Consider the following 11102-nt stretch of genomic DNA (forward strand, 5'->3'; position numbering starts at 1 on the left):
ACTAGTTTGTATTCTTTTTCTTTTTTTTGCTGAGATGTAAAATATCACATCGTAGTTTGTTTTGTTATATTGGATGTTTTTATAGTGACTTTTAGTATTATACCGTTTCCTTCTTTGAATACTAAATACCTATGTATGTTAAGATCTCGTGATAATCGCCAATATTAATGTTTTGAGTATCGTGGTGCTCTGTTAAGCACCTGAGATCTTAGAATTAGTCTTGAATACGTGTGAGTTGACAGGCAGAAACCTCACCTAGTATGTGCCTGATGTAGTCTCATGTAGTGTAATGTGTGTGCTTGTGTGTGTCATTGTGCGTGTTTGTTTGTTTTGTTTATCTGTTTTATTGTACAATCTTCATAATTTCCAGTGTTTGATGTTTGGTAATATGTAACCTTGTTAGAGATGTTCTTTAACAAATAAAACAATATCACTGTAATGTATAGTGTTGTGTGTGAGTGTAATTATCACTGTAATATACGGTGTGTTGTGTGTGAGTGTATATTACCACTGTACTGTGTGGTGTCGTTATTAGGTCTCGGGTTAAGTGCGATTCTAGTGCAGGAATCTGTTGTTGTGTATCTTTTTAATATATTTCTGTCATTTGTTTTAAATAAAATATAAAAAAAAAAAATAACTTATTCAGCCTTTTATATCTATAAAAATCCTTGGAAATTTGGTTTAATTTATTGAAAATAAAAGACTGTCTTGCGTAAATTCAAGCTGGATATGAATATTGAGATTCTGTGAAGATGTGATGAATAGTTTGAAAAACCGACAAGTTGAAGATTGAGACACTTATGCAGCATATGGGAATCTTTATTCAGGAAACGTTTCGCCACACATTGGCTTCATCAGTCCAATACAAAGAGGAAAGCGTAAGGAGAGGAGGAGTATGAGGTAATCAGTCCCTCGGCCTGGAGTCGATGTGTTCAGTCCATCAATCTTGTAGATGGACTGAACACATCGACTCCAGGCCGAGGGATTGATTACCTCATACTCCTCCTCTCCTTACGCTTTCCTCTTTGTATTGGACTGATGAAGCCAATGTGTGGCGAAACGTTTCCTGAATAAAGATTCCCATATGCTGCATAAGTGTCTCAATCTTCTGTGAAGATGTTTGAAAAAGCCTCGTGGTTGGTGTGGTTATCAGATTTCCCTTATAACGAATAGGTACAAACGAAGACAGTTTTGTAGTTACGGCAGTTAACGTCGGTTTACGATGCACTGGGGTGTTACAAACCGCTTTTACTATGGCTCTCAAGAATGTCAATGGCGATGTATCGCTTGTCGCAACTTGGGATGTAAATTCAACATTTGACTGGTTTGTATTGTAACATTGCAAGGATAATGGTGCATCAGCGAGTGGTTTAAGCACTAAAAATGTGTCATCAACATAACGATGATATAACAATGGCTTAAATTGATCTGGACGTATATTCCACCATTCTACCTCATAATGAGGAAGGAAAACATTGGCTAAAGTCCCAGTAAATTCCCCATTGCAAATCCATCCCTACATCTACACACACACACACACACACATACTGCGCGGAATAGACGAGGTGGACAAAGATGGGATGTTCCAGAGATGGGACACTGACACAAGAGGTCACAATTGGAATTTGAAGACTCAGATGAATCAAAGGGATGTTAGGAAGTATTTCTTCAGTCATAGAGTAGTCAGGCCGTGGAATAGCCTAGAAAGTGAAGTAGTGGAGGCGGGAACCATACATAGTTTTAAGGCGAGGTATGATAAAGCTCATGGAGCAGGGAGAGAGAGGACCTAGTAGCAATCAGTGAAGAGGCGGGGCCAGGAGCTGTGACTCGACCCCTGCAACCACAAATAGGTGAGTACAAATAGGTGAGTACACACACACACACACACACACACACACACACACACAAATATATATATATATATATATATATATATATATATATATATATATATATATATATATATATATGAGAAACGCCAAAGTTAAGAGTCACGTCGACCTGACCACTACCACCGTTTGTTTAATTTCTTCCACGGATGTTGACTCAGTAATTAAGGTTGGAGTCCTGGGAAGGAGGGAGGAGGGACCGACTCCTGTGTCTCTACTGAAGAAACCTGAGATTGACTGATGGAGTCTTACAGCAGGTCAGGTCCACGACCCCTCCCTCCTGCTGCTGCTGCTGCTGCTGCTGCTGCTGGGATAACCACCTACCTACTGCTGAAGTCAAGTCTGTGTATCCTACGTAACTCCTGCTGGCACTATAAACTCCATTTCTATAAAATAAAGTTGACTGAAATTGTCTGGGATAGAATGATTTGGGTAGAATGCTTAGTTTTTTATCAGTAAAATATAAGTGAGAAATACTGATAGTCGGAGTAATTAAGATGTTTCTCAGTAGCATCAATAAAGACGGAGGTTCTGAGAGACTCTCAACACCTAGCACACTCCGCTCTTAAAATATTTGTATCTGTAATTAGAGAGAAAGCACTGGGAGCCTGATTTGGAAAACTCGTTAAGTAAAGAGTTGGTGAGAGTTCCTGCTTATTTCCCCAGCTCACCCTTACAGCTCACCTCATCAGTTCACCCTTACAGCTCACCTCATCAGTTCACCCTTACAGCTCACCTTATCAGTTCAATCTTTCAATTCACTCTACTGTTTCACTTACCCAGCTCAACCTCCCAGCGAATTCCCTACCTCCCTCTCCAAAATATTCCCGAGAAATGATAATTCCGAAGTGACAGTAATTCCAGCTGATAACCGCTTACAGGAATACTTGACGACATCCTCATCTCCCTGCTGATGTCTCCCAGAGAAAGATTTCAGCTTCTTGTATGGACTTCTCATCCTGCGTGGTGACATCTTACAGACGGGAAACACAACTTTGCTCCCATTGTGTAAATATTATAGCGAATAAGGTAGCAAAAACAATACTAACATATTTAATTGTCTTAAATATACAAAAAATATTTCCTCTCTCTCTCTCTCTCTCTCTCTCTCTCTCTCTCTCTCTCTCTCTCTCTCTCTCTCTCTCTCTCTCTCTCTCTCTCTCACTCTCTTCCACCATCATCTTCCCTCGCACCTTGCTTTCCAGTCACCTTTCTCTCCTCCTTACACTCGTTCCCTGCTTCCATTCATGCTTTCCCTCTGCTCTTCTCTCTCTCTCTCTCCATCCGTCCCTTCCTTCACCTGGCCAACGTTGGCAAGTTTCCATGCAGGAGGGGCGTGATGAAAAAGAATATCGATCAGTGCTCTGGTCTCACTCCTGATTGAATAGCAACATAAATTATACTCCTCTACATTTATACAGCAAATACCGTGGAAGGAGGGAAGAGAAGAAGAAGAAGAAGAAGAAGAAGAAGAAGAAGAAGAAGAAGAAGAGAAAAACCCTAACGTGACAATAGAAGATATTGTGGAGAAGTTTTTCTGAATTTCCTCCGCTTCTAGTTTATCTTACACACACGGGGCCAGGAGCTGTGAATCGACCCCTGCAACCACAAATAGGTGAGTACACAGACACACACACATATCCAATGTTGAATGTTGACAACATCACTTTGAGTATGGTAGCAAGGATATGCCTCAGTGTTCACTGTTAACAACAGCATCCAGAGTATGGCAGTGTGGATGGCACCTCTCAGTGCCATGACGCTCCTTCCCTCCGTCTCTCTCCCGGATACACTGCTGCTGCTTCCATTACTGCTGCTACACTACTGTTGCTTCCATTACTGCTGCTACACTACTGTTGCTTCCATTACTGCTGCTACACTACTGTTGCTTCCATTATTGTTGCTACACTACTGTTGCTTCCATTATTGTTGCTACACTACTGTTGCTTCCATTATTGTTGCTACACTACTGTTGCTTCCATTATTGTTGCTGCACTACTGTTCCTTCCATTATTGTTGCTACACTACTGTTGCTTCCATTATTGCTGTTTACATTACTGTTGCTTCCCTTAATGAGGCTTCCATCACAGCTGCCTCCACCACTGCTGCCTCCACCACTGCTGCCTCCACCACTGCTGCCTCCACCACTGCTACCTCCACCACTGCTGCCTCCACCACCACTTCCTACCACTCTATCTTTCCGCAATTAACACAATCTTCAGCTATTATTCACTCCAGACAAGCACCATAAACCACCCACAGTGCTCCAGTTAATATCAAAATGATAAAGTTTCTGGTAACGCTGCGTTTGTCGACGTCCAACAGAGAGACCTTTTGACACTGTTTGGCATCATTGTGGTCTATGGCAGTCTGGGACAACCAACATAAATCTAATGTACATGATTATATATATATATATATATATATATATATATATATATATATATATATATATATATATATATATATATATATATATATATATATATATATGCAATAAGATCACAGTAAACAGGTGATTTCAGAATATGCAAAACAACCACTCTGAAAGAATAGAGAAATTCCAAGCGCTTTCGTGACTACTCACATTATCAAGGAACTATATTTAGAGAGGGGTAGGAGAATGTTTAATGCCCAGGAATTTATGTCTGGTGTTTGTGTGATGTTTGAAGTATTTTAACAGTAGAAAACGAGATGTATGTCAGTGTAAATAAGAAAATAACATAAAGGATCAGCCGGGCTGTGGTTCGTACGTTGGACTACGTGCGGCCAGCAGTAACAGCCTGGTTGATCAGGCCCTGATCCACCGGGAGGCCTGGTGATGGACCGGGCCGCGGGGGTGTTGATCCCCGGAATACCCTCCAGGTAGACTCCAGGTAGCACTATAAGAGGGAAGAAAGGAAGGCTAGTTCACCAGGAACCAGAATTTAGAAGAGAAGCCTTGTATTGATGTTTCTGTTCGTCTTGGATCACTGCCATGAGGGAGGGACCGAAACGTTGTCACTCTCCCGAGTCCTGTTTATGCCCTTTTTGGTGCGCTGTTTCAGCCACGGTATAGCGACTCTGTGCTAGCCTCTTCTCTAATGCTAGGAATGTATTTCCTTGCTACTAGCCTTTTTAATGCTACGAATGTATTTCCTTTCCTGCTAGCCTCTTCCCTATTTCTAAGATAATCTTTCCAGCGTTAAGCACTGGGGGCTCAATATCCCTCCTTACTGCCGTCATGGCTCGAATTATATGCTCCATAACACTCAAATAGCTGTAGTTTTAAGTAGCCAAACATGAAACTCATTTCGAGCCATAAGAATTCTTGTTAAGAGAAGCCTCTGGAAAGTTAACCTAATTGTCCTTTCGTCTTGGCTTCCAGGTGTACGAGGCTTCCAAGGCGCTTGGGTAATTGGGTTTAAAAGCCTATCAACTACACGTTGAACATTAAAATGGTATAAAATACCGACAGGTTGTTAGGTAAGACACATATGCAACAGTTAGGTATCTTTATTTCGAAACGTTTCGCCTACACAGTAGGCTTCTTCAGTCGAGTACATAAAAGTTGATAGAAGCAGAAGATACTTGAAGACGATGTAATCAGTCCATCACCCTTAAAGTTTTGAGGTGGTCAGTCCCTCAGTCTGGGGAAGAGCATTGTTCCATGGTATGAAACAATATAGAGATGAAGTGACAGGATCGAGCGTTATATAGCGCCAAGAGGTGAGACGTAGGTCACTAGGAGAGGTAAGAACTCAGATGTTGGGAGGACAGTTCCCTCTCAAATCCAGCCGTTCTCACTAGTAGAGGTTGTCGAAAGTTGATTGTAGGTCTGTACCAAGATACCCTTGTGTTGCAGTGCCCGACAGATTGAACATTAAAATGGTATAAAATACCGACAGGTTGTTAGGTAAGACACATATGCAACAGTTAGGTATCTTTATTTCGAAACGTTTCGCCTACACAGTAGGCTTCTTCAGTCGAGTACATAAAAGTTGATAGAAGCAGAAGATACTTGAAGACGATGTAATCAGTCCATCACCCTTAAAGTTTTGAGGTGGTCAGTCCCTCAGTCTGGGGAAGAGCATTGTTCCATGGTATGAAACAATATAGAGATGAAGTGACAGGATCGAGCGTTATATAGCGCCAAGAGGTGAGACGTAGGTCACTAGGAGAGGTAAGAACTCAGATGTTGGGAGGACAGTTCCCTCTCAAATCCAGCCGTTCTCACTAGTATAACTGCTCGATCCTGTCACAGGTTCATCTCTTTATAAACGTTGCCTACACAGTTTCTTCAGTCGAGTACATAAAAGTTGATAGAAGCATACGATGTAATCAGTCCATCACCCTTAAAATTTTGAGGTGGTCAGTCCCTCAGTCTGGGGAAGAGCATTGTTCCATGGTATGAAACAATATAGAGAACGTTATATAGCGCCAAGAGGTGAGACGTAGGTCACTAGGAGAGGTAAGAACTCAGATGTTGGGAGGACAGTTCCCTCTCAAATCCAGCTGTACCAAGATACCCTTGTGTTGCAGTGCCCGACAGATTCTTGTTAGGTAAGACACATATGCAACAGTTAGGTATCTTTATTTCGAAACGTTTCGCCTACACAGTAGGCTTCTTCAGTCGAGTACATAAAAGTTGATAGAAGCAGAAGATACTTGACTGCTTCTATCAACTTTTATGAGGGACTGTGTAGGCCGTTTCGAAATAAAGATACCTAACAATGTGTCTTACCTAACAACCTGTCGGTATTTTATACCATTTTAATGTTCAATCTGTCGGCCACTGCAACACAAGGGTATCTTGGTACAGACCTGACAACCTCTACTAGTGAGAACGGCTGGATTTGAGAGGGAACTGTCCTCCCAACATCTGAGTTCTTACCTCTCCTAGTGACCTACGTCTCACCTCTTGGCGCTATATAACGCTCGATCCTGTCACTTCATCTCTATATTGTTTCATACCATGGAACAATGCTCTTCCCCAGACTGAGGGACTGACCACCTCAAAACTTTAAGGGTGATGGACTGATTACATCGTCTTCAAGTATCTTCTGCTTCTATCAACTTTTATGTACTCGACTGAAGAAGCCTACTGTGTAGGCGAAACGTTTCGAAATAAAGATACCTAACTGTTGCATATGTGTCTTACCTAACAACCTGTCGGTATTTTATACCATTTTAATGTTCAATCTGTCGGGCACTGCAACACAAGGGTATCTTGGTACAGACCTACAATCAACTTTCGACAACCTCTACTAGTGAGAACGGCTGGATTTGAGAGGGAACTGTCCTCCCAACATCTGAGTTCTTACCTCTCCTAGTGACCTACGTCTCACCTCTTGGCGCTATATAACGCTCGATCCTGTCACTTCATCTCTATATTGTTTCATACCATGGAACAATGCTCTTCCCCAGACTGAGGGACTGACCACCTCAAAACTTTAAGGGTGATGGACTGATTACATCGTCTTCAAGTATCTTCTGCTTCTATCAACTTTTATGTACTCGACTGAAGAAGCCTACTGTGTAGGCGAAACGTTTCGAAATAAAGATACCTAACTGTTGCATATGTGTCTTACCTAACAACCTGTCGGTATTTTATACCATTTTAATGTTCAATCTGTCGGGCACTGCAACACAAGGGTATCTTGGTACAGACCTACAATCAACTTTCGACAACCTCTACTAGTGAGAACGGCTGGATTTGAGAGGGAACTGTCCTCCCAACATCTGAGTTCTTACCTCTCCTAGTGACCTACGTCTCACCTCTTGGCGCTATATAACGCTCGATCCTGTCACTTCATCTCTATATTGTTTCATACCATGGAACAATGCTCTTCCCCAGACTGAGGGACTGACCACCTCAAAACTTTAAGGGTGATGGACTGATTACATCGTCTTCAAGTATCTTCTGCTTCTATCAACTTTTATGTACTCGACTGAAGAAGCCTACTGTGTAGGCGAAACGTTTCGAAATAAAGATACCTAACTGTTGCATATGTGTCTTACCTAACAACCTGTCGGTATTTTATACCATTTTAATGTTCAATCTGTCGGGCACTGCAACACAAGGGTATCTTGGTACAGACCTTATAACGCTCGATCCTGTCACTTCATCTCTATATTGTTTCATACCATGGAACAATGCTCTTCTCCAGACTGAGGGACTGACCACCTCAAAACTTTAAGGGTGATGGACTGATTACATCGTCTTCAAGTATCTTCTGCTTCTATCAACTTTTATGTACTCGACTGAAGAAGCCTACTGTGTAGGCGAAACGTTTCGAAATAAAGATACCTAACTGTTGCATATGTGTCTTACCTAACAACCTGTCGGTATTTTATACCATTTTAATGTTCAATCTGTCTGACACTGCAACACAAGGGTATCTTGGTACAGACCTACAATCAACTTTCGACAACCTCTACTAGTGAGAACGGCTGGATTTGAGAGGGACCTGTCCTCCCAACATCTGAGTTCTTACCTCTCCTAGTGACCTACGTCTCACCTCTTGGCGCTATATAACGCTCGATCCTGTCTCTTCATCTCTATATTGTTTCATACCATGGAACAATGCTCTTCTCCAGACTGAGGGACTGACCACCTCAAAACTTTAAGGGTGATGGACTGATTACATCGTCTTCAAGAATCTTCTGCTTCTATCAACTTTTATGTACTCGACTGAAGAAGCCTACTGTGTAGGCGAAACGTTTCGAAATAAAGATACCTAACTGTTGCATATGTGTCTTACCTAACAAAGTACTTAACAAGGTGAATACTGTCTGTCAACCCACTACTGTGAGACTTCTACCTCACAGCTGCAACTCACTAGGAGCATCCCCAGCTGCAACTCACTAGGAGCAACCGCAGCCGCAACACACTAGGAGCATCCCCAGCTGCAACACACTAGGAACATCCCCAGCTGCAACACACTAGGAGCATCCCCAGCTGCAACTCACTAGGAGCATCCCCAGCTGCAACAAACTAGGAGCATCCCCAGCTGCAACACACTAGGAGCATCCCCAGCTGAAACACACTAGGAGCATCCCCAGCTGCAACACACTAGGAGCATCCCCAGCTGAAACACACTAGGAGCATCCCCAGCTGCAACACACTAGCAGCATCCCCAGCTACAACACACAAGGAGCATCCCCAGCTGCAACACACTAGCAGCATCCCCAGCTGCAACACACTAGCAGTATCCCCAGCTACAACACACTAGCAGCTTCCCCAGCTACAACACACTAGGAGCATCCCAGGCTACAACACACTAGGAGCATCCCCAGCTACAACACACTAGCAGCATCCCCAGCTACAACACACTAGCAGCATCCCCAGCTACAACACACTAGGAGCATCCCCAGCTGCAACTCACTATGAACATCCCCAGCTGCAACACACTAGGAGCATCCCCAGCTGCAACACACTAGTAGCATCCCCAGCTGCAACACACTAGGAGCATCCCCAGCTGCAGCACACTACGAGCATCCCCAGCTGCAACACACTAGCAGCATCCCCAGCTGCAACACACTAGGAGCATCCCCAGCTGCAACACACTAGGAGCATCCCCAGCTGCAACACACTAGCAGCATCCCCAGCTGCAACACACTAGCAGCATCCCCAGCTGCAACACACTAGCAGCATCCCCAGCTACAACACACTAGCAGCATCCCCAGCTGCAACACACTAGGAGCATCCCCAGCTGCAACACACTAGGAGCATCCCCAGCTGCAACACACTAGCAGCATCCCCAGCTGCAACACACTAGCAGCATCCCCAGCTGCAACACACTAGCAGCATCCCCAGCTGCAACACACTAGGAGCATCCCCAGCTGCAACACACTAGGAGCATCCCCAGCTGCAACACACTAGCAGCATACCCAGCTGCAACACACTAGCAGCATCCCCAGCTGCAACACACTAGCAGCATCCCCAGCTGCAACACACTAGCAGCATCCCCAGCTGCAACACACTAGGAGCATCCCCAGCTGCAACACACTAGGAGCATCCCCAGCTGCAACACACTAGCAGCATCCCCAGCTGCAACACACTAGCAGCATCCCCAGCTGCAACACACTAGCAGCATCCCCAGCTGCAACACACTAGCAGCATCCCCAGCTGCAACACACTAGCAGCATCCCCAGCTTCAACACACTAGCAGCATCCCCAGCTGCAACACACTAGCAGCATCCCCATCTGCAACACACTAGCAGCATCCCCAGCTGCAACACACTAGCAGCATCCCCAGCTGCAACACACTAGCAGCATCCCCAGCTGCAACACACTAGCAGCATCCCCAGCTGCAACACACTAGGAGCATCCCCAGCTGCAACACACTAGCAGCATCCCCAGCTACAACACACTAGCAGCATCCCCAGCTACAACACACTAGCAGCATCCCCAGCTACAACACACTAGCAGCATCCACAGCTGCAACACACTAGCAGCATCCTCAGCTACAACACACTAGCAGCATCCCCAGCTATAACACACTAGCAGCATCCCCAGCTGCAACACACTAGCAGCATCCCCAGCTGCAACACACTAGCAGCATCCCCAGCTACAACACACAAGGAGCATCCCCAGCTGCAACACACTAGGAGCATCCCCAGCTGCAACACACTAGCAGCATCCCCAGCTGCAACACACTAGCAGCATCCCCAGCTGCAACACACTAGCAGCATCCCCAGCTGCAACACACTAGCAGCATCCCCAGCTGCAACACACTAGCAGCATCCCCAGCTGCAACACACTAGGAGCATCCCCAGCTGCAACACACTAGGAGCATCCCCAGCTGCAACACACTAGCAGCATCCCCAGCTGCAACACACTAGCAGCATCCCCAGCTGCAACACACTAGCAGCATCCCCAGCTGCAACACACTAGCAGCATCCCCAGCTGCAACACACTAGCAGCATCCCCAGCTGCAACACACTAGCAGCATCCCCAGCTGCAACACACTAGCAGCATCCCCAGCTGCAACACACTAGCAGCATCCCCAGCTGCAACACACTAGCAGCATCCCCAGCTGCAACACACTAGCAGCATCCCCAGCTGCAACACACTAGCAGCATCCCCAGCTGCAACACACTAGCAGCATCCCCAGCTGCAACACACTAGCAGCATCCCCAGCTGCAACACACTAGCAGCATCCCCAGCTACAACACACTAGCAGCATCCCCAGCTGCAACACACTAGCAGCATCCCCAGCTGCAACACAC

At 44.9% G+C, this 11102-nt stretch overlaps 1 protein-coding gene across 1 annotated transcript in view; it reads right to left on the reverse strand.

Moving 5' to 3' along the window:
* Window positions 1-11102, reverse strand: part of LOC128685824 (G-protein coupled receptor moody-like) — a 377281-nt gene that overhangs the window by 195332 nt on the left and 170847 nt on the right. The window lies entirely within an intron of this gene.

The sequence above is a fragment of the Cherax quadricarinatus genome, chromosome 23, assembly GCF_038502225.1.
Source record: "Cherax quadricarinatus isolate ZL_2023a chromosome 23, ASM3850222v1, whole genome shotgun sequence".
Taxonomy (NCBI): Eukaryota; Metazoa; Arthropoda; class Malacostraca; order Decapoda; family Parastacidae; genus Cherax; species Cherax quadricarinatus.